Consider the following 26,146-nt stretch of genomic DNA (forward strand, 5'->3'; position numbering starts at 1 on the left):
GTCTAGCTGCCGCATTCTGGATTAGTTGTAGTTTCCGAGTCACCTTCAAAGGTAGCCCCACGTAGAGTGCATTGCAGTAGTCCAAGCGGGAGATAACCAGAGCATGCACCACTCTGGCGAGGCAGTCCGCAGGCAGATAGGGTCTCAGCCTGCGTACCAGATGGAGCTGGTACACAGCTGCCCTGGACACAGATTTAACCTGTGCCTCCATGGACAGCTGTGAGTCCAAAATGACTCCCAGGCTGCGCACCTGGTCCTCCAGGGGCACAGTTACCCCATTCAGGACCAGGGAATCCTCCACACCTGCCCGCCTCCTGTCCCCCAAAAACAGTACTTCTGTCTTGTCAGGATTCAACCTCAATCTGTTAGCCGCCATCCATCCTCCAACCGCCTCCAGACACTCACACAGGACCTTCACCGCCCTCACTGGTTCTGATTTAAAAGAGAGGTAGAGCTGGGTATCATCCGCATACTGATGAACACCCAGCCCAAACCTCCTGATGATCTCTCCCAGCGGCTGCATGTAAATGTTGAAAAGCATGGGGGAGAGGACAGAACCCTGAGGCACCCCACAAGTGAGAGCCCAGGGGTCTGAACACTCATCCCCCCCCACCACTTTCTGAACACGGCCCAGGAGGAAGGAGCGGAACCACTGTATGACAGTGCCCCCAGCTCCCAGCCCCTCAAGACGGTCCAGAAGAATGTTATGGTTGATGGTATCAAACGCCGCTGAGAGATCCAGCAGAACTAGGAAACAGCTCTCACCTTTGTCCCTAGCCCGCCGGAGATCATCAACCAGTGCGACCAAGGCAGTTTCAGTCCCATGATGAGGCCTGAATCCCGACTGGAAGGGATCCAAATGGTCCGCTTCTTCCAGGCGTGCCTGGAGTTGTTCGGCAACCGCTCGCAGGATTTAAGTTGAATAAGTTGAAAACTAAGGTTTTAGAGAAAAATCTAACAGTGATTGAGAGAGAGAAGTTTCAGAAGGAGACAGGATTAACATTGGTTAAGAAAGTGAAATACTTAGGGGTTAACATGACTGCTAAGAATGTGAATTTATTTAAAGATAATTATGAAAAATGTTGGACGGAAGTGAAAAAGGATCTAGAAATATGGACAAATTTGAAGTTATCATTGCTAGGCTGAATTGCTGCGATAAAAATGAATGTATTGCCAAGGATGGTGTTTTTGTTTCAAACACTGCAAATTTTGGACAAAATGGATTGTTTCAAGAAGTGGCAGAAAGATATCTCTAGATTTGTCTGGCAGGGCAAGAAATTTAAGATACTAACTGATGCTAAAGAAAGAGGTGGATTTGCCCTGCCAGACCTTAAGCTTTATTATGAATCAGCCGCATTTTGTTGGCTGAGAGAATGGCTGCTTCTTGAAAACATAGACATTTTGGACCTAGAAGGTTTTAATAATGTATTTGGGTGGCATGCATATCTGTGGTATGACAAGGTCAAAGCACATAAAGCGTTTAAAAACCATATTGTCAGGAAAGCACTGTTTAATGTCTGGATAAGATATAAGGATTTGCTTGAAAACAAAACTCCAAGGTGGTTGTCACCAATGGAAGCAAAGGCTCAGAAAAAGCTCAATATGGAGGCCAATTGGCCGAAATATTGGGAAATTTTGGAACAAGAAGGGGACAGATTAAAACTGCAGAGTTTTGAAAAACTAAAAAACAAAGTACGAGACTGGCTTCATTATTACCAAATAATGGAGGCTTACAATTTGGATAAGAAAATTGGCTTTCTGGTGGAAAAATCAAAATTGGAAACAGAACTGTTAGATCCTAAAACTAAGAATTTGTCAAGAATGTATAACTTGCTGTTGAAATGGAATACTCAGGATGAAATGAAATCTGCTATGATTAAATGGGCACAAGATGTTGGACATAACATTATGATGGCTGCCTGGGAACAGTTATGGACCACAGGCATGAAATTCACGGCATGTAATGCCCTAAGAGAAAACATAATGAAAATGATTTACAGGTGGTACATGACACCAGTCAAGCTTGCAAAAATTTATCATTTGCCCGATAATAAATGTTGGAAATGTAAAGAGACTGAGGGTACATTTTTTCACCTTTGGTGGACATGCCCAAGGATTAAGACTTTCTGGGAGATGATCTATAATGAAATGAAAAGGTATTTAAGTATACCTTTCAGAAGAAACCAGAGGCCTTTCTCCTGGGCATGGTTGGCCAATTGGTGTCAAAGAAGGATAGAACTTTCTTTATGTATGCCACAACAGCAGCAAGAATACTCATTGCAAAATATTGGAAGACACAAGGTCTACCCACCCGGGAAGAATGGCAGATGAAGGTGATGGACTATATGGAACTGGCAGAAATGACTGGCAGAATCCGAGACCAAGGAGAAGAGTTGGTGGAAGAAGATTGGAAGAAATTTAAAGTTTATCTACAGAAACATTGTAAAATTAAGGAATGTTAGAAGGATGTTGGAATGAAGTTATGTGGTTTTAGCAGAAATGATATAAAGGTCTAAGTAAAAATGGATTGTTAATTGGTGAAAGAAGAGAATGTAAAATTATAGTATGTTAAGATAAATTATTAGGATAAAAACGAAGATGGAAAGGATTTGCTGAAATATCTAATTGAACTAGAATACAAAAAAGGGAGGTGTGAGGAAGTCAAGGAAATAAGTAAAGGAAAGAAAGTTATTGTCAGAGCTGCCCGAGGTCCCAGCTCACAAAGGACCAACGCCAGTTCGTTGTTATATACAAAAGTCTTTATTGAAGTTCAGTTTCGATTTCAAAGCCGCGGCGCGTAGCTCTACGTCTCAAACTCTAGACCGCTGAAGCTCCGTCTGAATCTCCTTCCCCCCGACACCAGTTTAAGACTCTAGCCTTGCTCCACCTCTTCCTTTGCTCTTTTCTCCTCTGGGCCCGCCTGTCCGCTGGGGTCTCGCCCTTTCTAGACTCTTCTGACGCTGAGTCCCCTGAGTCTTCCCCCTCCCTCCGGCGGGCTTTAGGACCTGGTTCCCAATCCGGGTTTCCTGCTGTTCCGCGCGCCTGTACATTCGAACTTGGCGCGCGCGCCCAGCCGGCAACCTTCCTCCTAACCGTTACACTGCTCCTGTCACTGCTTCCCCCTTCGGAGAGGCTAGCTGGACCTGACTTCCCCTCCGTTCCCTCACTCTGCGATAGAGGCGTGGCCAGCCCTGATTCATCTTCTCTCCCTGCTGGAGGAGAAGCTGGCCCTGATACATGGGACTCTTTCCCCAAACCACGCTCTGGTGGAGGAGCTGGTCCTGATCTCCCGCTGCTGCTTTGGGAGTCCCCGCTGGCCCCTTGCTTCTGGTGTGTCCCCCCTGGGACCCCCCTTGCACTGGCCATCGGCGCCCCCCTCTGGGAATCTTCTGATTCGCTGGAGAAGCTCATGGAATCTCTCGGGCCACTTTCATACTCCCCTACGCTGCCCTCCGATTCTTCCCCTTCGCTCTCCATTTCCTCTCTCCCCTGTGCCTCTGCTCCTGAGCCCCTGACAGTTATTGTGGTAGTGTAATGGTTAGGAGAAAGGTCACTGGGTTGGCGCGAGAAGCAAGTTCAAATGTACAGGAGCGCGGGACAGCAGAGAGTGAGGATTGGGAACCGGGTCCTAAAGCACGCCGGAGGCAGGGGGAGGAGCTAAGCGACTCAGCGTCGGAAGAGTCCAGAAAGGGCAATGCCCCAGCGGGCAGGAGGACCCAGAGGAGAAGAGTGCAGCGCAGGAGGTGGAGCAGTGCTAGGATCTTAAACTGGTGTGGAAGGGGCGGAGACTCAGACGGGACTTTGCCGATCTAGAGTCTAGACGTAGGGCTGCACGCCCTGGCTTTGAAATGGAAATTAAACTTCAATAAAGACTTTTGTACATAACATCAGCCTGGCGTTGGTCCTCTGTGAGCTGGGACCTAGAGGCAGCTCTGACAGTTATGTAAAGGTTTGATTTGTTTTTTTTAATTGTCTGGTTTTTTTTGTTTTTTGATTAAATTGATATTTGTTTATCTTTTTTTTCTAACCTTTAAAATCTTAATAAAAATCCATTAAAAAATAAATAAATCAAATCCAAACTCTTCTTCTTCTTCTTCTGAAAGCATGCCAGACGGTTTTCTCTTGCTGGGCTCTGTGGGACAAGGGCTGACTGTGCATCTCTCTCTCTCCACTTCTTAGGTATCCCAGGATTTCCCCCTTCTTGGACAGCTGGTGGCGCTCTTGTCCCTTCACCTCGCAGACAACGTGAAGGAGATTGGCCTGCAGTCAGCAGAGGCCTTGTACCATCTCCATTACATCATGATAGCCAAAATGGGTGAGGGGGATGCTGGGAAATGGCTGGTTTCTTGTAAGCCGCAGGGTGGGAGATCTGTAGCCCTCCAGAGGCTGCTCCAACTCCCATCATCCCTGAGTGTTGCCCATGCTGGCTGCTGCTGGGGTTGATCAGGGAGTTCAGGAGGGCCAGAATTGTGCTAGCACTGGCCTAACGCCAACACCCCGTTGGCCAGAGATGAGAGGGCAGTCTTGGGGGAGGAATTCACTGCTGATGTTCATCAGAAAAGCCTTCTGGACCTGACCAGTGGCCCAGCCCAGTCCAGCATCCTGTTCCCACAGGGGTTGATCAGATGCTTGTGGGAATCCAGCAAGCAGAATTCAAGCTCTTTCTACTCCTGTACTTTGCTGCCTCTGACCATGGAGGCAGAGCATAGCCATCCTGGCTAATAGCCATGGGTAGCCTTCTCTTCCATGAATTTGCCTCATCTTCTTTGAAAGCCATCTTGGTCCGTGGCCATCAGTGCCTCCTGTGGCAGGGAGTTCCAGAGTTTAGCTGTGCATTGCAAGAAGAAGGACCATCCTGAAACTTCAGTTTCATTGGAGGTCCAGTTGTTCTCATGTTATGAGGGCAAGAGAGAAAGCTTTCTCTCTCCACTTTCTCCAAGCCATACATTGTGTCTCCTCTTCCTCGCCGTTTTTCTAAACGGAACCGCCCCCCAAATGCTGCAACCAGCATTTGCTCCACAAGCACCCCAGTCCTTTTGGTTGCCCCCTTCTGAACCTTTTTTCCAATTCCGAATTATAATTTTTGAGGTGAAACCAATAATTGTTTTTGTTGGTCCCAGCGGGAAAACTGGAGGTTTTGAGCAGGGAGCACTAATGCTGGGTTCTTTTGCATGCATATTCCAAAACCCGACCCTGCTTAGGTAAGGAACTGGAGAAGAGGAGGAATAAAAATAAGAAAGGCAACATGGTCAGATGGGTCCGAGAAGACTTCTTCATCCCTGGGCCCTCTCTCTTCCACTACAACATCGCAAAAGTGGCCAAGGTAGGGGTGGCCTTTTGTACTCTTTATTGCTAAGACCGCAGCCACTCCCAGTTAGCAAAGATTTGCTCACTCGGGCCAACGGGGCCCTGCCCCACCAACTTCAGCCTGCCCTCAGGCAGCCCACGCCTTCTAGGGATGAGGGAGAGATTCAGAGCAGTTCACACTGGAAGCCAAAGCTATCAGATCAAGGCTTTCAGAAACAACAGGAGAACTGAAACACAACCCGCCTTTGAAATTCACATGTCCTTGAATTTCGCAATGCCAAACAGTGTGTAAAAAAATCCATGCGTGAGCTATTAGTGTAAATAACATTCAGAAATGCATTGTATTAGAATAAATTGCTCAAAGACAAGTGCCCGGTAGCCTAAACTGCATGCAGAATTCTACTTATTGAAATTCTACCAGGTGCTGGGAGACCTAGGGTTCAGATCCCCACTCACGAGTCCGTCACAGTCTCTCAGTCTAACCTACCTCATGAGACTAAAACGGGGAGGAGAGAGAACCATGCATTGCCACCTTGGGCTCCTCAGGGCGGAAAAAGAATAGGAAAAGTTGACTCATTCGATGCATCTTTCACAAGGCACTGCCAAGCCAATGGACTATGCCAACCTTGTGGTGGGTGTTTTTGTTGTATATTAAGAACTAAACACACAGCCGGCAGGTTCCCACCCAGTCTGTTAGGCATTGGTTATATAACGGATAGCCACTATTATTCACCCTCTCTGTTCCTGGAGGGATTTTTTTTTTTTTAATTTTCTAGTCTGATTTTAGATTGAACCTCTTCATGTTCCAATGTCATAACCAATTTAAGATGTGGATCGAAAATAGCAAGGCGTCACCTGACTTTTAGTTTGGTTTGTTGTAAAATCTTTCAGCTACTTAAATAAACACATAAATAGAATCACCAAATTGTAGAGTTGGAAGGGACGTGGGGGTCACTTAGTTCAACCCTCTCAAGGCAGAGTGGAGATGTCTTTCACTTGGTTTGTGAAGGCACCCTTGGACTACTGAAACGTGGTCAGAGTGTGGAGCAGAAGAAAACTCCCTCTTCTTTCTTCTTTGTGCCAGGCTTTTGGGGAGCACCTCACGCCCAGCCAGATCAACGAAGTCGTGTTGAAGGCGATTGACAACCTGACAGTGGAAGACAGAGCCGTCTCTCAGGCTGCAGGAAAGCTCCTGAGGTCCTTCCTTGAGGAATGCGGCATGGAAATGGAGGACGTAAGGCTCAAAACGGAGGCAGGGAGAGCAGGTTTCCTCTAAATCAAACATTCTCTTCGGACTTAGAATTAGCTTGTTTCTGGGAAGTAAGAAGGCATTGTGTGGGAAGTAAGAAGAGCCAGTGTGGTGTAGTGGTTAAGAGCGGTAGACTCGTAATCTGGGGAACCGGGTTCGTGTCTCCGCTCCTCCACATGCAGCTGCTGGGTGACCTTGGGCCAGTTACACTTCTTTGAAGTCTCTCAGCCCCACTCACCTCGCAGAGTGTTTGTTGTGGGGGAGTTACAGATAGGTAGCCGTGTTGGTCTGCCATAGTCAAAACAAAAAATTCCTTCCAGTAGCACCTTAAAGACCAACTAAGTTAGTTCTAGGTATGAGCTTTTGTGTGCATGCACACTTCTTCAAATACACTGAAACAGAAGTCACCAGACCCTTTTATATAGTGAGAAGGTGGGGATGGGTATTACTCAGAAGGGTGGTGGGAATGGGTGATTGGCAGATAGCTGTGATGAGCCTGTTGACGACTCTTAACGACTGCAATAGGTCTTACAGGAAAAAGCAAGGGGTGAGAAGGTGAAAAATGGCTTTGTCATGTATAATGAGATAAGAATCCAATGTCTTTGTTCAGACCAGGTCTCTCCATGGTTTTAAGTTTGGTAATAAGTTGCAATTCAGCAGCTTCTCTTTCCAGTCTCTTTCCTGCTTTTTCCTGTAAGACCTATTGCAGTCGTTAAGAGTCGTCAACAAGAAGAGAACCCAAAATGAAAAAAAGGATAAAATCTTGGAAAAAATAAAGGAAGGAGAGAAGAAGCTGAGAGCAAAACCAAAATCACAGGAGATCCTGAAAGAGATAAAGTTATATCAAGTACAATATATGAAATTGATGAACCAGGAAATAGAATGGAAGATTACAAAATTTTTGCAGATATTTTGGCTAAAAGATTAAAAAGGGTGTTAGTAGAAGAAATTCATAAAGACCAAGCGGGCTTTCTCCCGGGCAGACATTTGTCTGATAATACGAGGAATATAATTTATATTCTAGAAAAATTACAAGTGAATATCAATACTAAGGCAGTTTTGATTTTTGTGGATGCAGAGAAGGCCTTTGACAACATTTCTTGGAGTTTTATGAAGAAGAATCTACAGGGGATGGGGGTAGGTCAAGGTTTTGAAAATGGTATAGGTGCAATTTATTCAGAACAAAAGGCAAAATTAATTGTGAACAATGCAGTGACAGAAGAGTTTAAGATTGAGAAAGGAACACGACAAGGTTGCCCAATCTCTCCATTGCTTTTTATATCGGTCCTGGAGGTTTTGTTAAATATGATCAGAAAGGACCAATTGGTTAAAGGCATACAAGTGGGTGCTAAACAGTACAAACTGAAAGCATTTGCTGACGATTTAGTATTGACTTTGCAGGAGCCAGAATCTAGTACCAAAAGGGTACTGGAATTGATTCAAAACAAAGATCACCACAGCCAACCACAAACAAACAACCACACCCTAGGCCAACCCCAACCTCTCTCACCACCAAAGGAACACAAGTGAACGGCAGAGAACCGGCACGAGTAACGCTGACACCAAACCCTACATACATTAAGCAAAATAGAAACAGGTTCACCACACTTTCTCATCCTGGTCTTCTTTTATCTTCTTCCAGCTGCCTATGGTTGTGAAGAAGATTTACAACCGTCTCCACCAGATCCCCGACACCCGCACTAAGGAAGTGACACTTTCGGCTCTTGTCAGCCTAGCCACCAAGCGCATGCAGCCGGTCGTAGACAGCCTGTTGGACTGTTCGATGGAGTGTGATGAGTAAGTTTTTGTGATGTGAAAATGGGGAGGGGTAGATTTAAGGGGTTTCTTAATTTATATTTATTTATATTGAATTTCGTACTTGCAAAAAATTGTGCTCCGAGTTGTGGTTTCTTTCTTTGCTAATGTATGTGCAATATAAAGAAAATATCAAAGGCCTGACTTTTTTTAAGAAAAGGAAAAGGGAAAAATTCTGTTTTGAAAAATTGCAGAAGTGCCACGGTGATCTGGAAGGCCTTGGTCGCTGATCAGTATTCCAGCGTCAAGCTGCTGAGACCTCTCCTGAAAAGGCTGCAGGATGAAGACCCCAAAGCGGAAGTCACTTCCAGGCGACGCAGCACTTCTCAAATGCCAATGGCGGTACGAAACCACTCAGTTTCTCTCTCCTGGATTGTTTTGAATGGGAGCTGGATGGGGCTGGGGGCTTCTTGCTGGGAGGGGGGTGCATCTTAATAAGTGGTCCATCCTGTGAGCACCTGCTTTGTATGCAGAAGGGCCCCAGCATCTCCATGTCGGGGAGTTCCTTGCCTGAAACCCTGGACAGCCACTGCTAGTCAGTGTAGACAACACTGAGGGAAATGGACCGGGGCTCTGAGTCGCGTCTGAGTCTGAGATCTTGATCTGACGATGACCTCTGCTGAATGCCGTTCTCCTGTCCTTGTCCCTCCAGGCTACCAACGCTCTGTGTCATATCCTGTCGTTCCCTGAGGCTGCAGGTATCCTGAAGAGCATGTTCCACCACCTGCTGTTTGCACTTAGCACTCAGATCTGTTTTGTCCATGAGGCGAGAAGAAGAGGTTCGAGGGCGGCAAGTCTAATCCCGGAGCCCTCTTCGCATCTCGATCCACTGATGTAAGGGACCTGCTAATGCATTTGGGGGGGGGGGCCTCCCTTCTCTCTCTGACCCATAGTGGTGATGGCTCAGCTCTCCCCCAAGAGATAGGCTTCATTTGGACATGGAGGTTCTGCTTAGGTTAGATAGCTAGGAGACCCAGGCTTCCCCAACCCCTGTGCTCTTCAGTCACTTTGGACCACAACTCCCACCAGCCCCAGCCAGCACAACGGGGCTGAAGATGGGAGTTATTGTAGCCCAAAACATCTGAAGGACACTAGGATGGGAGAGGATGTTGGAGACTCTCCCGCACGATGGGCTGATTTGGGTGTGGTGGGACTCACGTGTCATGAAACCTTAAGTCTCCATCACAGCCGAAAGGTTGCCGCTTGTGCTGGAAACATGGGGGAGGCTGCAGGGGGTGATGGTTGGGGTTGGACTGCAAGATGTCAAGGACCTAAAACTCCCCAGATGAACCTACCCAGACCTTGCGCTCATCATCGGAAGCCCCTCTTCACATGCCTCCTCCACACAAGAAGGGGCCTTTTCTGTGGTGGCTCCCCATTAGTGGGTTGCTCTCCCCAGGGAGGCTTGCCTGGTGCCTTTAGATGCCAGGCAAAAATGGTCCTCTTCAATCAGGCCATTGGCTGATTAACCTCCTATGCCCTTTCAACTGTGTTTGTTAGAGGGAGAGGAGTTATTGGTTTGCTTTGGTTCTTGTTTTTATTCTGTATTTTGTGCTTTTTAACTTGCATTTTTATGTTGTGAACTGCCCGGAGATCTACAGGTGAAGGGCAGTATACAAATTTTTAAAATATAATATTCTTAATTCCTTCACTTGACTCAGGACCGCTGTGCAGGCCCTGAAACAACTGATTGGGCGTGTTGAATACCTTGACGAATTTGAGGTTTTGGGGTTGCAAAGCTGCTGGGATATGCTGTCAAGTCCAGAAAGCTTTTTCAAAGGCATTCGTCTTCTGGCAAGGTAAGAAGGTGAAAAGGACTGGCAGGTGAGGCATGAAGAGCAAGGCCTGCTTTCTGGGGAAATGGGGATAAACTTCTTATTTATTTCAGAAAATGTACCATATTGTTCACTCTATAAGACACACTTTCCCCCTCCTAAAAAGTAAGGGGAAATGTGTGTGCATCTTAGGGAGCGAATGCAGGCGGGAGGCTCTGCTCAGCGTTCAAGTAACCTGGTGGTGGTTGTTGTTGTGCAGGAACGCTGGGTGGTTCTTCCTGCCAGCTTCAGACTTGTGAATTCTTTGTCTCTTACTCTTATGTTTCAGGACTTTGTTCACCTCCTCAACAGAACAGTATAATAGGATTGCCCGATTGGCACGGAAATATATGTGCTGTCCGAACAACAAGAAGAAAGCCATTGGCATGGCGTTTTACTTGGAGGTAGGAACTGGAAACAGGGAATGCCTGTTCTAATGTTTCTAATGGTTTCTTTATTCCTCACAATTTAACTGTCAAATGTTCTTTAGTATTTACACATTTTTTATTTAATTGTACAACTTCAACTGCATTCACTGCTATCATGTCTAATATATATGGACAGTGTTTTTTTGATAGAAGATGAATGTATACATAATAAAAGATGCACTTACAGTGGCTTTGCTCCAACTTAGGGGATGTCCGACTCTGATACAGACACTTCCGTGACCTAGCGCGCAAGTTACTGCAGGCAGCAATCATACAGGTATTCCGTTAATGGATGAGCAAGTCTTCACCTTTGGAAGGCTAAGATTTTTCTTAAAATTACATTTTTATATGTACTATTGGAAACACCTTAAAGCTGGTATAAGTTCATATGTATTTATTTTTGCCTGCTTTAAAGATTGATTTTTGTATGTCTGCTGGTTTATTATATATCTTTTTTTCTCTTTGTTCCGCTATGTATCGGGGTGGGGAGACATAATAACAACAACAACAACAACAACAACAACAATAATAATTCTTTGCTCGTCCAAATAAGCTTTTTTCATATATTTATTGAGGCCACTAAGTCTTTGAACTGAAGAGATTTCTCCAGTTTCAAGCGTCATCTCATGCTCTTTATGAGCCAAGTCCAAACCCTCCTGCAGTTCAGACCCAGCTTAGGATGTGTTTGGTTCAGCATGATTCCAACCAGCTCATACTCTTTCCTTCCCTTTCCAACCAAAATGTACCTGACTGTGAGAGCAGAGGTGAGTTAGATTGGGAGGGCCATGCCCAGCCCTAGAGGTTGGAAGGCGGGGTCCAGGCCCACCAGAAACCAGCAGAGAACTCCATAGTTCCAAATGGAAGCACCAGCCTAGCTTCTGCTGCAGCCACGTTGGGATGAGAAGGGGCAGGAGGGGTCATGCGTGGTGGGTGCTTCTTGCTGGAGACCATTGATTTGAAGTGAGCTGCTTTGGGGGCCAACCTGAATCAATCCCAAAATAACCCGTTCAAGAGGTGCTTTTTAGAAACTGAGCTCACACTAAAACTGTAAAACCATGAAAATATATGCTTATGAAATACATGATATTTGTTGTCTGATAAGGGGGGGGGGCAGCAGCTCTATACCTTCCATGGGTCACAACAAGCCTGGGGGTCAAAACAAAGCACCACCATCTCAGGTGAATATCAGGATTGAGTCCATTGCTCAACTTTATCTGGTGTCACTTAGGCTCTGCCAGTGAGACCACTTGTGCTGCTGCTGCTGCCGCTGCCCTGTCTGGCTGTCAAAGCCTCAACGACCTGCGCTGCTGCTGCAGCACATTCTGACGGGCAAAGCCTCGATGACCTGCGCTGCTGCCGCTGCCCTGTCTGGCTGTCAAAGCCTCGACGACCTGCGCTGCTGCCTCTTCCTTTTCTGGTTGTCAAAGCCTCGAAGATCTGAGCTGCTGCCGCAGCCCCTTCTGGCTGTCAAAGCCTCGAAAATCTGCGCTGCTGCCTCTGCATCTTCTGGCTGTCAAAGCCTCGACGACCTGCACTGCTGCCTCTTCCGTTTCTGGCTGTCAAAGACTCGACGACCTGCGCAATAGCCGCTGCCCCTTCTGGCTGTCAAAGCCTCAACGATCTGCGCTGCTGCCTCTTCCTTTTCTGGCTGTCAAAGCCCCGATGACCTGTGCTGCTGCCGCTGCCCCTTCTGGCTGTCAAAGCCTCGACGATCTGCGCTGCTGCTGCAGCACATTCTGACGGTCAAAGCCTTGACGACCTGTGCTGCTGCCGCTGCCCCTTCTGGCTGTCAAAGCCTCAACAATCTGCGCTGCTGCCTCTGCCTCATCTGGCTGTCAAAGCCTTGACAACCTGCGCTGCTGACGCTTCTGGCTGTAAAAGCCTCGACGACCTGCTGCCGCTGCCCCTGCTAGCTGTCAAAGCCTCGACGATTGGTGCTGCTGCCTCTGCCTCTTCTGGCTGTCAAAGCCTCGACAACCTGCACTGCTGCCTCCGCCTCTTCTGGCTGTCAAAGCCTTGACGACCTGCGCTGCTGACACTGATGCTTCTGGCTGTCAAAGCCTCGACGACCTGCGCTGGTGCCGCTGCCCCTTCTGGCTGTTAAAGCCTCGACGACCTGTGCTGCTGCCTCTGCCTCTTCTGGCTGTCAAAGCCTTGATGACCTGCACTGCTGCCTCTGCCTCTTCTGGGTGTCAAAGCCTCGACAACCTGCACTGCTGCCTCCGCTTCTTCTGGCTGTCAAAGCCTTGACGACCTGAGCTGCTGACACTGATGCTTCTGGCTGTCAAGGCCTCGACGACCTGCGCTGGTGCCGCTGCCCCTTCTGGCTGTTAAAGCCTCGACGACCTGTGCTGCTGCCTCTGCCTCTCCTGGCTGTCAACGCCTTGACGACCTGTGTTGCTGCCGCTGCCCCTTCTGGCTGTCAATGCCTCAACGATCTACGCTGCTGCCTCTGCCTCTTCTGGCTGTCAAAGCCTCGATGACCTGCACTGCTGCCTCCGCCTCCTCTGGCTGTCAAAGCCTTGACAACCTGCGCTGCTGACGCTTCTGGCTGTCAAAGCCTCAACGATCTGCGCTGCTGCCTCTGCCTCTTCTGGCTGTCAAAGCCTCGACAATCTGTGCTGCTGCCTCTGCCTCTTCTGGCTGTCAAAGCCTGGACGACCTGCACTGCTGCCTCTTCCTTTTCTGGCTGTCAAAGCCTCGACGACCTGCGCTGCTGCCTCTTCCTTTTCTTGTTGTCAAAGCCTCGAAGACCTGGGCTGCTGCCGCAGCCCCTTCTGGCTGCCAAAGCCTCAACGATCTGCGCTGCTGCCACAGCCTCTTCTGGCTGTCAAAGCCTCAACGATATGCGCTGCTGCCTCTGCCTCTTCTGGCTGTCAAAGCCTCGACGACCTGTGCTGCTGCCTCTTCCTTTTCTGGCTGTCAAAGTCTCGACAACCTGCTCTGCTGCCGCTGCCCCTTCTGGCTGTCAATGCCTCAACGATATGCGCTGCTGCCTCTGCCTCTTCTGGCTGTCAAAGTCTCGATGAGCTGAACTGCTGCCTCCGCCTCTTCTGGCTGTCAAAGACTCGACAACCTGCGCTGCTGCTGCTGCCCATTCTGGCTGTCAAAGCCTCAGCGACCTGCGCTGCTGCCTCCGCCTATTCTGGCTGTCAAAGCCTCGACGACCTGCACTGCTGCCGCAGCCCCTTCTTGTTGTCAAAGCCTCGACAACCTGTGCTGCTGCCTCTGCCCCTTCTGGCTGTCAAAGCCTCGACAACCTGTGCTGCCGCCTCTGCTTCTTCTGGAAGTCAGAGATTCGATGACCTTTGCTGCTGCCGCTGCCCCGTCTGGCTGTCAAAGCCTCAACGACCTGCTCTGCTGCCGCTGCCACTTCTGGCTGTCAAAGACTCGACGACCTGTGCTGATGCCTCTGTCGCTTCTGGCTGTCAAAGCCTCAACGATCATCGCTGCTGCCTCTGCCTCTTCTGGCTGTCAAAGCCTCGACGACCTGCACTGCTGCCTATTCCTTTTCTGGCTGTCAAAGCATCAACGATCTGCGCTGCTGCCACAGACCCTCCTGGCTGTCAAAGCCTTAACGATATGCGCTGCTGCCTCTGCCTCTTCTGGCTGTCAAAGCCTCAAGGTCCTGCACTGCTGCCTCTTCTTTTTCTGGCTGACAAAGCCTCGATGACCTGCGCTGCTAACGCTTCTGGCTGTCAAATCCTCGACGACCTGCTGCCGCTGCCCCTTCTGGCTGTCAAAGCATCAACGATCTGCGCTGCTGCCACAGACCCTCCTGGCTGTCAAAGCCTTAACGATATGCGCTGCTGCCTCTGCCTCTTCTGGCTGTCAAAGCCTCAAGGTCCTGCACTGCTGCCTCTTCTTTTTCTGGCTGACAAAGCCTCGATGACCTGCGCTGCTAACGCTTCTGGCTGTCAAATCCTCGACGACCTGCTGCCGCTGCCCCTTCTGGCTGTCAAAGCCTCGACGATCTGCGCTGCTACCTCTGCTGCTTCTGGCTGTCAAAGCCTCGACGATCTGCGCTGCTGCCTCTGCCTCTTCTGGCTGTCAAAGCCTCAAGGTCCTGCACTGCTGCCTCTTCTTTTTCTGGCTGTCAAAGCCTCAATGACCTGCGCTGCTGCCTCTTCCTTTTCTTGTTGTCAAAGCCTCAATGACCTGCGCTGCTGCTGCAGCCGCTTCTGGCTGTCAAAGCCTCAACGATCTGCGCTGCTGCCACAGCCTCTTCTGGCTGTCAAAGCCTCAACGATATGCGCTGCTGTCTGCCTCTTCTGGCTGTCAAAGCCTCGACGACCTGCACTGCTGCCGCAGCCCCTTCTGGCTGTCAAAGCCTCGACAACCTGTGCTGCCGCCTCTGCCCCTTCTGGCTGTCAAAGCCTCGACAACCTGTGCTGCTGCCTCTGGTTCTTCTGGAAGTCAGAGACTCGATGACCTTTGCTGCTGCCGCTGCCCTGTCTGGCTGTCAAAGCCTCAACGACCTGCTCTTCTGCCACAGCCCCTTCTGGCTGTCAAAGCCTCGATGACCTGCACTGCTGCCTCCGCCTCTTCTGGCTGTCGAAGCCTTGACAACCTGCGCTGCTGACGCTTCTGGCTGTCAAAGCCTTGACGACCTGCTGCTGCTGCCCTTTCTGGCTGTCAACGCCTCATCGATCTGCGCTGCTACCTCTGCCACTTCTGGCTGTCAAAGCCTCGACGACCTGCGCTGCTGCCTCTTCCTTTTCTTGTTGTCAAAGCCTCGATGACCTGCGCTGCTACCGCAGCCCCTTCTGGCTGTCAAAGCCTCAACGATCTGCACTGCTGCCACAGCCTCTTCTGGCTGTCAAAGCCTCAACGTTATGCGCTGCTGTCTCTGCCTCTTCTGGCTGTCAAAGCCTTGACGTCCCGTGCTGCTGCCGCTGCCCCTTCTGGCTTTCAAAGCCTCAACGATCTGCGCTACTGCCGCTGCCCCTTCTGGCTGTCAAAGCCTCAACTTCCTGCGCTGCTGCCACTGCCCCTTCTGCCTGTCAAAGCCTCGACGATCTGCACTGCTGCCTCTGCCTCTTCTGGCTGTCAAAGCCTCGACAACCTGTGCTGCTGCCTCTTCCTTTTCTGGCTGTCATGGCCTTGATGACCTGCGCTGCTGCTTCTTCCTTTTCTTGTTGTCAAAGCCTCGATGACCTGCGCTGCTACCGCAGCCCCTTCTGGCTGTCAAAGCCTCAACGATCTGCACTGCTGCCACAGCCTCTTCTGGCTGTCAAAGCCTCAACGTTATGCGCTGCTGTCTCTGCCTCTTCTGGCTGTCAAAGCCTTGACGTCCCGTGCTGCTGCCGCTGCCCCTTCTGGCTTTCAAAGCCTCAACGATCTGCGCTACTGCCGCTGCCCCTTCTGGCTGTCAAAGCCTCAACTTCCTGCGCTGCTGCCACTGCCCCTTCTGCCTGTCAAACCCTCGACGATCTGCACTGCTGCCTCTGCCTCTTCTGGCTGTCAAAGCCTCGACAACCTGTGCTGCTGCCTCTTCCTTTTCTGGCTGTCATGGCCTTGATGACCTGCGCTGCTGCCGCAGCCAATTCTAGCTGTCAAAGCCTCAACGATCTGCGCTGCCGCTGCTGCCCCTTCTGGCTGTCAAGCCTCGACGATATGCGCTGCTGCCTCTGCCTCTTCTGGCTGTCAAAGCCTCGATGTCCTGCGTTTCTTCCGCTGCCCCTTCTGGCTGTTAAAGCCTCAACGATATGCGCTGCTGCCGCTGCCTCTTCTGGCTGTCAAATCCTTAATGAACTGTGCTGCTGCCTATGCCTCTTCTGGCTGTTAAAGCCTCGACGACCTGTGCTGCTGCCTCTGCCTCTTCTGGCTGTCAAAGCCTCGATGACCTGCACTGCTGCCTCTGCCTCTTCTGGGTGTCAAAGCCTCGACAACCTGCACTGCTGCCTCCGCCTCTTCTGGCTTTCAAAGCCTTGACGACCTGCGCTGCTGACACTGATGCTTCTGGCTGTCAAGGCCTCGACGACCTGCGCTGGTGCCACTGCCCCTTCTGGCTGTTAAAGCCTCGACGACCTGTTCTGCTGCCTCTGACTCTTCTGGCTGTCAACGCCTTGACGACCTGTGCTGCTGCCGCTGCCCCTTCTGGCTGTCAATGCCTCAACGATCTACGCTGCTGCCTCTGCCTCTTCTGGCTGTCAAAGCCTCGATGACCTGCACTGCTGCCTCCGCCTCCTCTGGCTGTCAAAGCCTTGACAACCTGCGCTGCTGACGCTTCTGGCTGTCAAAGCCTCAACGATCTGCGCTGCTGCCTCTGCCGCTTCTGGCTGTCAAAGGCTCGACGATCTGCGCTGCTGCCTCTGCCTCTTCTGGCTGTCAAAGCCTCGACAATCTGTGCTGCTGCCTCTGCCTCTTCTGGCTGTCAAAGCCTGGACGACCTGCGCTGCTGACACTGATGCTTCTGGCTGTCAAGGCCTCGACGACCTGCGCTACTGCCGCTGCCCCTTCTGGCTGTCAAAGACTCGACGACCTGTGCATCTGCCTCTGTCGCTTCTGGCTGTCAAAGCCTCAACGATCATCGCTGCTGTATCTGCCTCTTCTGGCTGTCAAAGTCTCGATGAGCTGAACTGCTGCCTCCGCCTCTTCTGGCTGTCAAAGACTCGACAAACTGCGCTGCTGCTGCTGCCCATTCTGGCTGTCAAAGCCTCAGCGACCTGCACTTCTGCCTCTGCCTCTTCTGGCTGTCGAAGCCTTGACAACCTGCGCTGCTAACGCTTCTGGCTGTCAAAGCCTCGACGACCTGCTGCCGCTGCCCCTTCTGGCTGTCAAAGCCTCGACGATCTGCGCTGCTACCTCTGCTGCTTCTGGCTGTCAAAGCCTCGACGATCTGCGCTGCTGCCTCTGCCTCTTCTGGCTGTCAAAGCCTAGACAATCTGTGCTGCTGCCTCTTCTTTTTCTGGCTGTCAAAGCCTCGATGACCTGCGCTGCTGCCTCTTCCTTTTCTTGTTGTCAAAGCCTCAATGACCTGCGCTGCTGCCGCAGCCGCTTCTGGCTGTCAAAGCCTCAACGATCTGCGCTGCTGCCACAGCCTCTTCTGGCTGTCAAAGCCTCAACGATATGCGCTGCTGTCTGCCTCTTCTGGCTGTCAAAGCCTCGACGACCTGCACTGCTGCCGCAGCCCCTTCTGGCTGTCAAAGCCTCGACAACCTGTGCTGCCGCCTCTGCCCCTTCTGGCTGTCAAAGCCTCGACAACCTGTGCTGCTGCCTCTGGTTCTTCTGGAAGTCAGAGACTCGATGACCTTTGCTGCTGCCGCTGCCCCGTCTGGCTTTCAAAGCCTCAACGATCTGCGCTGCTGCCACAGCCTCTTCTGGCTGTCAAAGCCTCAACGATATGCGCTGCTGTCTGCCTCTTCTGGCTGTCAAAGCCTCGACGATCTGCGCTGCCGCTGCTGCCCCTTCTGGCTGTCAAGCCTCGACGATATGCGCTGCTGCCTCTGCCTCTTCTGGCTGTCAAAGCCTTAATGAACTGTGCTGCTGCCTTTGCCTTTTCTGGCTGTCAAAGGGTTGACGACCTGCGCTGCCGCCTCTGCCCCTTCTGGCTGTCAAAGCCTCGACGGCCTGCACTGCTGCCGCTGCCTCTTCTGGCTGTCAAAGCCTTAATGAACTGTGCTGCTGCCTATGCCTCTTCTGGCTGTCAAAGGGTCGACAACCTGCGCTGCTGCCGCTGCCCCTTCTGGCTGTCAAAGCCTCGACGGCCTGCACTGCTGCCGCTGCCCCTTCTGGCTGTCAAAGCCTCGAAGACCTGCGCTGCCGCCGCAGCCCCTTCTGACTGGGAATCTGGAGACCCATTAAAAATCACAGGTGGGTGAAGCCTGTGAACATGGGATTCGGCGGGCACCCTTTGCACCTCCCCTACCCGCGGGGAAACCCGGTTTCAGGTATCCGGAGCGACGTGGGGTGAGCGGCACGGTGCTTCGAATCGACTGCTTCTTCCACGGAGCGAAGCCGCTATGCTGTTGCCGGAGAGCGCTGACTTTTTTCTTGTGGACAATTTGACTTTAAAGCAACTACCCATGAGTAGAGCTGAAGCAGGAGAATTGAATTTTTAAACGTCTAATTTGGTATCGAAACGGGGAGGTTCAACACAGGAAGTCCGCCTTCCCCTTTTGTAACTAGACTGAAGCAACGAGGCTGCAAGCTGAAGTCTTTGAAAGCCTATCGTAAATGTCAGAGCCACCCTGGGTCCCAGCTCACAAGAGACCAAAGTCCAGTCCAAGCTATATACAAAAGGTTTTATTGAAGATCATTGTCGTCATTACATCCAAACTCCGTGGCTCCGCATCTGTTACCCTTAGATGTTAGAAGTCCCCTCTGAGTCCGTCCCTCCCCTGCACCAATTTAAGAGGCTTGTACTGCTCCACCTTTTCCTCTCTTTCCTTTTCCGCAGGGTCTTCCTGCCCCCCTGTCTTCCCTCTTTCCGGGACTCCCCAGAGGCTGAGTCTTCTCCCGCCTGCTCCCCCCTCCTTCGTGCTTTGGCACCAGGCTCCTCCTCAGAGCTCTCCTCATTTCCGCGCGCCTCTATATTTGAACTTGGCGCGCGTACGTTGCCTCTGACCTTCCTTTCTACAGTTACGCTGCTCTCGGTACTACACTCCTCCCTTTCAGGCAGGACGTCTTGCTCCGAACTCCTCCCCCTTCCTCCTTCCTGTCCTGCTCTTTCTGACACACTGGCAACTCCCCCCCCTCCACTCCGTTCCGACGGGGGAGCTGGTCCCGCTTTGCCACTCCCACTGGGGATTCCCTCTTCGTTCCCCTCTTTCTGACTGATTCCCTCTCTATTGCCCCTTGGCCTGACCAGGGGGGCTCCCTTCTGGGAATCCTCTGATTCGCTAGACGGACTTTGGGACAACCTCGGCTCGTTGTCGTCCTCTTCCTCCTCGCCCTCGCTCTCTGTCTCCTCTCTCCCTAAAATCCTGACATCCATCCCCCCCTCGAAGCCCCCCCTTCCCCCCTTCCGCTCATCGGGTGCAGGTTGTGGAAGCTGCCGCTCTTCGGAGGCGGACGCAGGATACAGATTCTGCACCTCCATCTCCTCTGTTTGCAGTTCGTTGTACGAGTGTTCGAATTCGGGTTCTTGACCCAAGGTGTTCTCTTCTCCCTCCTCCATTGGTACCTGGTCCGGTGCTGCCTGCCAAGGTCCCGTCAGCCATTTCCTGCGCCAGTCCTCCTCTGGTTGCTCGTCCCACCAATAAGAGGGTTCTGTGTCCACCCCCGAACACGATCCCCTGGGCGAGTTGGAATCCGGCGAGCTCTCTTCAGCTGAAGAAAAGCCGTGGAAAGTGCTGCCTGAACATGTGGGCGTAAAGAGCCAGTCATCAAAGTACTCGGCTGGCATGGGTCTATGAGGGAAAAGGGCATGGAACTCGTCTTTTAAAAGAGGTTCGTCTAAGGCGTAGCCCGGCACCCAACCATTGGCACTGACTGGGGCACCCTCTCTGACTAGAAAATATTCTACTCCCTCTTGCCCCCATCTCGAGTCCAGGATCTCTGTGACCTCGTTGAGTGGTTCGGCCCTAGGCGCCCTCTCCCTCTCCTGTGACTTAGTGTGTTGTTGCGTGACTGTGTCAGACTCCTGAAACCTGTGCGGTGCCTTGTAGGGAGTGAGCACCGATCTATGAAAGACCGGGTGCACTCTGGAACCTTCGGGGAGGGCTAGTCGAAAGGCTACAGGGTTGATTTTAGCTTCCACCTGGTACGGCCCTAACTGCCTGTGCCCCAGCTTCTTCTTGGCCAACGACCTGGCCGGCATCGCTTGGGCCGCTAACCACACCCAGTCCCCCACCTGGATCTCCTCTCCCTCTCTCCTGTTTTTGTCAGCCTGCACCTTATATGCTTGCTTGGCCAGCTCTAAATGTCTCCGCAACTCTTCGTGCACCTCCTGCAGCTCCGCTGCAAACTGGTCGGCTCCTTGCGGCACCCCCTCTCCCGGTGCCACGAACCCCGGGAAGGTTCTGGGGTGACGACCATTGTTCGCGAAAAACGGCGTCACCCCCGTGGACGCGTGCTTCGTGTTGTTATAGGCAAACTCTGCCATCGGCAGGTAGTCCACCCAAACTGCTGGTCGCTGGTTGGCGTAACATCTCAGGTACTGCTGCATGATCGCGTTGACCCTCTCAGCTTGGCCGTTGGTTTGTGGGTGTCTCGCCGACGTGAGGTTGATCTTGACGTTCAGGATACCCAAAAGCTTCTGCCAAAAATTGGAAACAAACTGGCGCCCCCTGTCGGACAGGATGGACTGCGGCAGCCCATGCACCTTGAACACGTGATCGATGAAGAGTTTGGCAGTCTGTTCCGCCGTCGCCACCTTTGCGCATGGAATGAAGTGCGCCATCTTGGTGAACAGGTCCACAACCACCAGTACCGCCGTCTTCCCCCTGGAGCTGGGCAGGTCAGTAACGAAGTCCAGAGCTACCCTCTCCCACGGTTGCTGTGGCGTTTCCAGCGGTTCCAACAGCCCCGCTGGCTTCTGGTGTACTGGCTTGAACCTCTGACAAGTGTCACACCTGGCGACGTAATCCGCTACCTCTCCACGCATCCGGGGCCACCAAAAGTCTCTTGCCACCAGTTCTATTGTCTTCTCCTTACCGAAGTGGCCCGCACTGGGGGCGTCGTGCAACTGCTGCAGAACCTTTGCGCGAAGCTCGTCGCTTGGCACGTAGAGGGCACCTTTGCGAGTTAGCAGCCCGTCGCGTAGTTGGAACTCTTCGCCACTCTGCACACCTCTGCGCAATTCCTCCATCTTGGACTGTGCGAACTGATCCACTTGCAACGCGCGTCGCACCGCGTCCAGATCTACTGTGGCGGCAGCGCACGACCACGCCTGCGGTGCGAAAATGTGCTTGGCTGCTACAGGCGCCGCTTCATCGAGATATTGCGGTTTCCTGGATAGCGCATCGGCTATAACGTTGGAATCTCCTGGGACGTACTCTATCCGAAAGTCGAAATCCGCGAAGAATTCCGCCCAGCGCATGTGCCTCTGGCTTTGGAGCTTCGCCGTGCGCCAATACTCTAGGTTCTTGTGATCCGTGCGGACCTGTACTGTGTGCTTGGCTCCTATGAGGAAGTGTCGCCACGCTTTGAAAGCTGCGTGAATGGCTAACAGCTCCCTGTCCCATATGGTGTAGTTTTGCTCCGCTTTGCTGAGCTTTCTGGAGTAAAAGGCACCGGGTCTCCAGTTTCCATGTGGATCTTCTTGCAGGAGTACGGCTCCAACCGCTCTGTCTGACGCGTCGGTCTCTAGTCGTATGGGCTTGCCTGGATTCACGTGCAGCAGCTGCTCCTCGGAGGCGAAAAGGCTTTTAAGCTTCTGAAAAGAGCGCTCCGCCTGTTCCGTCCACACGAACCTCTTTTTCTTGGAACTGAGAGTGTCCGTGATCGCTGCCGTCTCCTTTGCAAAACCTCTGATGAATTTGCGGTAGAAGTTGGCGAAGCCGATGAATCTTTGGACTTCCTTCCGATTGCGAGGGCTCTTCCAGTCCAACACCGCGCGGACCTTGGCGCTGTCCATGGCCAGCCCCTTGTCGGACAGCTTGTAGCCTAGGAAATCCACGTCCGTCACATCAAACTGGCACTTCTCTAACTTGGCGTAGAGCTTGTTCTCCCGTAGTCTCTGCAGGACTTCCTTTACGTCCTTCTCATGGGCCTCCTCCGTTTCCGAAAAGATCAGGATGTCGTCGAGGAAACACACGCATTTCTTGTAGAGAAGTCCCGCTAGCACGTGATGCATAAATGCTTGGAAGACGTGAGATCCATTTTGGAGACCAAATGGCATAACTCTGTATTCGTACGTGCCCAGAGGCGTGAACATGGCCGTCTTCCACTCATCGCCCTCCCGGATGCGTATGAGGTTATACGCTCCACGCAGATCCAATTTGGTGAAGATCTTCCCCTTCCTTACGGTTGCCAGGAGATCATCTATCTTGGGCATGGGGAAGGCCTTGGGTTTGGTCTTACTGTTTATGAATCGATAGTCCACAATGAGTCTTTTTTGGGGCGTGTCCTTTTTCTTTACAAAGAAAACAGGACTGCCCCCCACCGCTTTCGATTCTCGGATGAATCCGCGCTTCAAATTGTGCTCTATGAACTCCCTGAGTTCTTGCATCTCGTCCTCAGACATGGAATACAGCTTTGCAGTCGGCAACTGCGCCCCTGGCACCAGGTCGATGGCACAATCATAAGGCCTGTGGGGCGGCAACTGGTCAGCTTCCTTCTTGCAGAAAACCTCCAGGAACCCCTCGTACTTGCGGGGTACTGCCTGCACCATGCCAAGTTGCAACTGCTGCTCAGCTCCCTCCTCCTGGCTGGACTGGATGCAATGTTGAGCACAGTACGATGAGCAAAAGGTGATCTGCCGTTGGTACCACGCTACAGCAGGACTGTGTCTCTCCAGCCAACTCATGCCTAATACTATAGGCGTGTCTGAAAGGCGGGTGACATTGAAGCTGATGACTTCTCGATGATTTCCAATCCTCATCACCATGGGAGGCGTCTGTTGCACAACTTGTCCTCCTAGCAATTTCCTGCCATCCACCGTGACTACGTTCAGAGGTGTTGTCGCCGGCAGAAGCGCTATGCGATGCTGCTTGACAAAGTGCATCCCCACAAAATCTGCGTTGCTCCCAGAATCAATCGTGATGGGGACTTCCAGGGTGGTTCCATTCGGCAACTGAAGTGTTGCAGTGAGCTGCACCGCTGGCTTGGGTGGTAAAGGGTCTGTGCGTTGCAAAAGCGCTGGGGACTGCTCTACAGATTCGCCTGGCTGAGCCCCAGCAGCTCTGCTTCCAGCCAGGCACTGTCGTTTCCCTGAGGTTGCTCTGCTTGCATCATTTCTGCTGCAACAGTTGCTAAAGCTGCAGTGTGCTTCTGCAGCCTCTGGGGACACTCTTTCGCCATGTGCTGTGCACTGTCGCAAATGTAACACTTCCTGGTCCCTCTAGGAGGCTTTGCCTTCACTGCACCGGAAGCTGGGGCTCTGGCTGTTGCTTGAGCCTTAGCACCACCAAGTTCCATGGGCTCCTCCCCCTGCCTTCCCAGTGGCGAAGGATGTGACTGACTGAACTCCCTGGGGATGAAAGAAGACGTCCTCGCTGGTGGACGCACCTGACGTTCTTCCTCAGTGTGCCAAGGACGTCCCTCGTGCCGTATCCCAATCGCCAAAGCCCTCTGCACAAGCTCCTCCAGGGTCTGGGGTCTGTCTCCCCTGGCAAGTTCATCCTTAATGGGACCGCTGAGCCCCTCCCAGAACAAATCCCTCACAGGTGCACAATCCTTCTCCCAGCTTAGCGCAGTCAGTAAGGCAAAAAATCTAGAATGGTACTGACGCACAGTGGCTTTGCCTTGCCGCAATCCAAAAATTTCCCTGCGTGCAAGATCCACATCTACAGTTGACTGGAAGCAGGCATCCATCGCTTTAATGAATTCATCTGCATCGCGGCGGGCAGGGCCATCTTCACGCCACAAATTGCGCAACCAGTCTCTGGCCGGCCCATGCAAGTGAGAAACAATAAACCCCACTTTCTCCTCCTCATCTTTAAAGTCATGACGAAGCAAGTGCAATGCATACAAAACGTCTGCTCTGAAACTGGGGTAGTGCTTCAGGTTCCCATCGAAGTGGGTGACTAGGCTGCCCCCCCTCCGTCCAAGTCCAATCCCCTCTGATCTGGACCCTGGGAACCCTTCCCTGCTTGCACGTTCCCACCTTGTTTGCAGGTCCTGGCAGCGCTTCTCCATTTCGTCATGCTTCTTCTGAGACGCAAGGACTGCAGCAGTGAGTTCGGAAACTGTAGTTCGCAGCGCTGTCAACTGCTCCTCCGCACTCATGGCTGTCACCGTTCGTGAGCTTTGCAAAAAAAAAATTTTGCGTTCTTTGGAGGGGACTTTCTGTCAGAGCCACCCTGGGTCCCAGCTCACAAGAGACCAAAGTCCAGTCCAAGCTATATACAAAAGGTTTTATTGAAGATCATTGTCGTCATTACATCCAAACTCCGTGGCTCCGCATCTGTTACCCTTAGATGTTAGAAGTCCCCTCTGAGTCCGTCCCTCCCCTGCACCAATTTAAGAGGCTTGTACTGCTCCACCTTTTCCTCTCTTTCCTTTTCCGCAGGGTCTTCCTGCCCCCCTGTCTTCCCTCTTTCCGGGACTCCCCAGAGGCTGAGTCTTCTCCCGCCTGCTCCCCCCTCCTTCGTGCTTTGGCACCAGGCTCCTCCTCAGAGCTCTCCTCATTTCCGCGCGCCTCTATATTTGAACTTGGCGCGCGTACGTTGCCTCTGACCTTCCTTTCTACAGTTACGCTGCTCTCGGTACTACACTCCTCCCTTTCAGGCAGGACGTCTTGCTCCGAACTCCTCCCCCTTCCTCCTTCCTGTCCTGCTCTTTCTGACACACTGGCAACTCCCCCCCCTCCACTCCGTTCCGACGGGGGAGCTGGTCCCGCTTTGCCACTCCCACTGGGGATTCCCTCTTCGTTCCCCTCTTTCTGACTGATTCCCTCTCTATTGCCCCTTGGCCTGACCAGGGGGGCTCCCTTCTGGGAATCCTCTGATTCGCTAGACGGACTTTGGGACAACCTCGGCTCGTTGTCGTCCTCTTCCTCCTCGCCCTCGCTCTCTGTCTCCTCTCTCCCTAAAACCCTGACAGTAAAGGACTAAATTTCCATTGGTAAAAAACATTAAACCCCCCTTGGAGGCCGGAGAAGGGGGGAGGGAGTTTTGGACGGAGCATGTCTGCAGGAGAGAGCGAAGAGAGTTAAAATACCACTGCTCCGACCCTGGAAACGGGCTGGTAGCAGGACTGACGTTCATTGACAGTGATTAGAATGTTCATTGACAGCTAGCTAAATAAGAGAAATACATTGTTTCCACTGTCTCTGTCTGCTCTTAAAAAGGAGTAAAAGTAACTGAAAATTGAAACTAACTTCATTGTTTGAACTGTGTTTAAAAGGGGACATTACGGATTAATATAAATAGAAACTGTTTCCCCCTAGAGGAAGCTTTTGAAACTGTTACAAGTGCTGGGCTGGGGGAATTTCCAGCTGCAAGATAAAAAACTGTGTGACTCTGGGACTGACCTTGAATCTTTTAAGTGTTATGGCAAATGGAAAGGAAAAAACAGACCAGTCAATTCCTGAAAAAACATTAAGGTCTGGGAAGACTTTGCAGCAACCCAGGAGAGCCTCAACATCAGGCCCCCCTGCCTCTTCAGCTGCTGTACCAGCATACTCAAAATCAAGAGGAATGTCAACAGAAGAGGCCTTAGCGGTTGCATTAAGCAAGATAAATGATTCATTGTAACAGCTTAACAAGAAAGTGGATGTGGCAACCACTAAAATTGATTTAGTATAAATAATCTGGGTCAAAAGGTGAATACCAATACAGAAACCATTCAGAAATTGATACAGGAATCTACTTTGATACAGCAGACTGCGGAGGAAGCCAGGGAAAAAGCTGTTGCTGTGGAATGTAAAGTAACACAACTGGAGAGAGAGAGAGTCCCAGCCCTACAGAGGCAACTTGATGACCATA

Source organism: Podarcis erhardii, assembly GCF_964252035.2.
Source record: "Podarcis erhardii genome assembly, chromosome: 13".
Taxonomy (NCBI): Eukaryota; Metazoa; Chordata; class Lepidosauria; order Squamata; family Lacertidae; genus Podarcis; species Podarcis erhardii.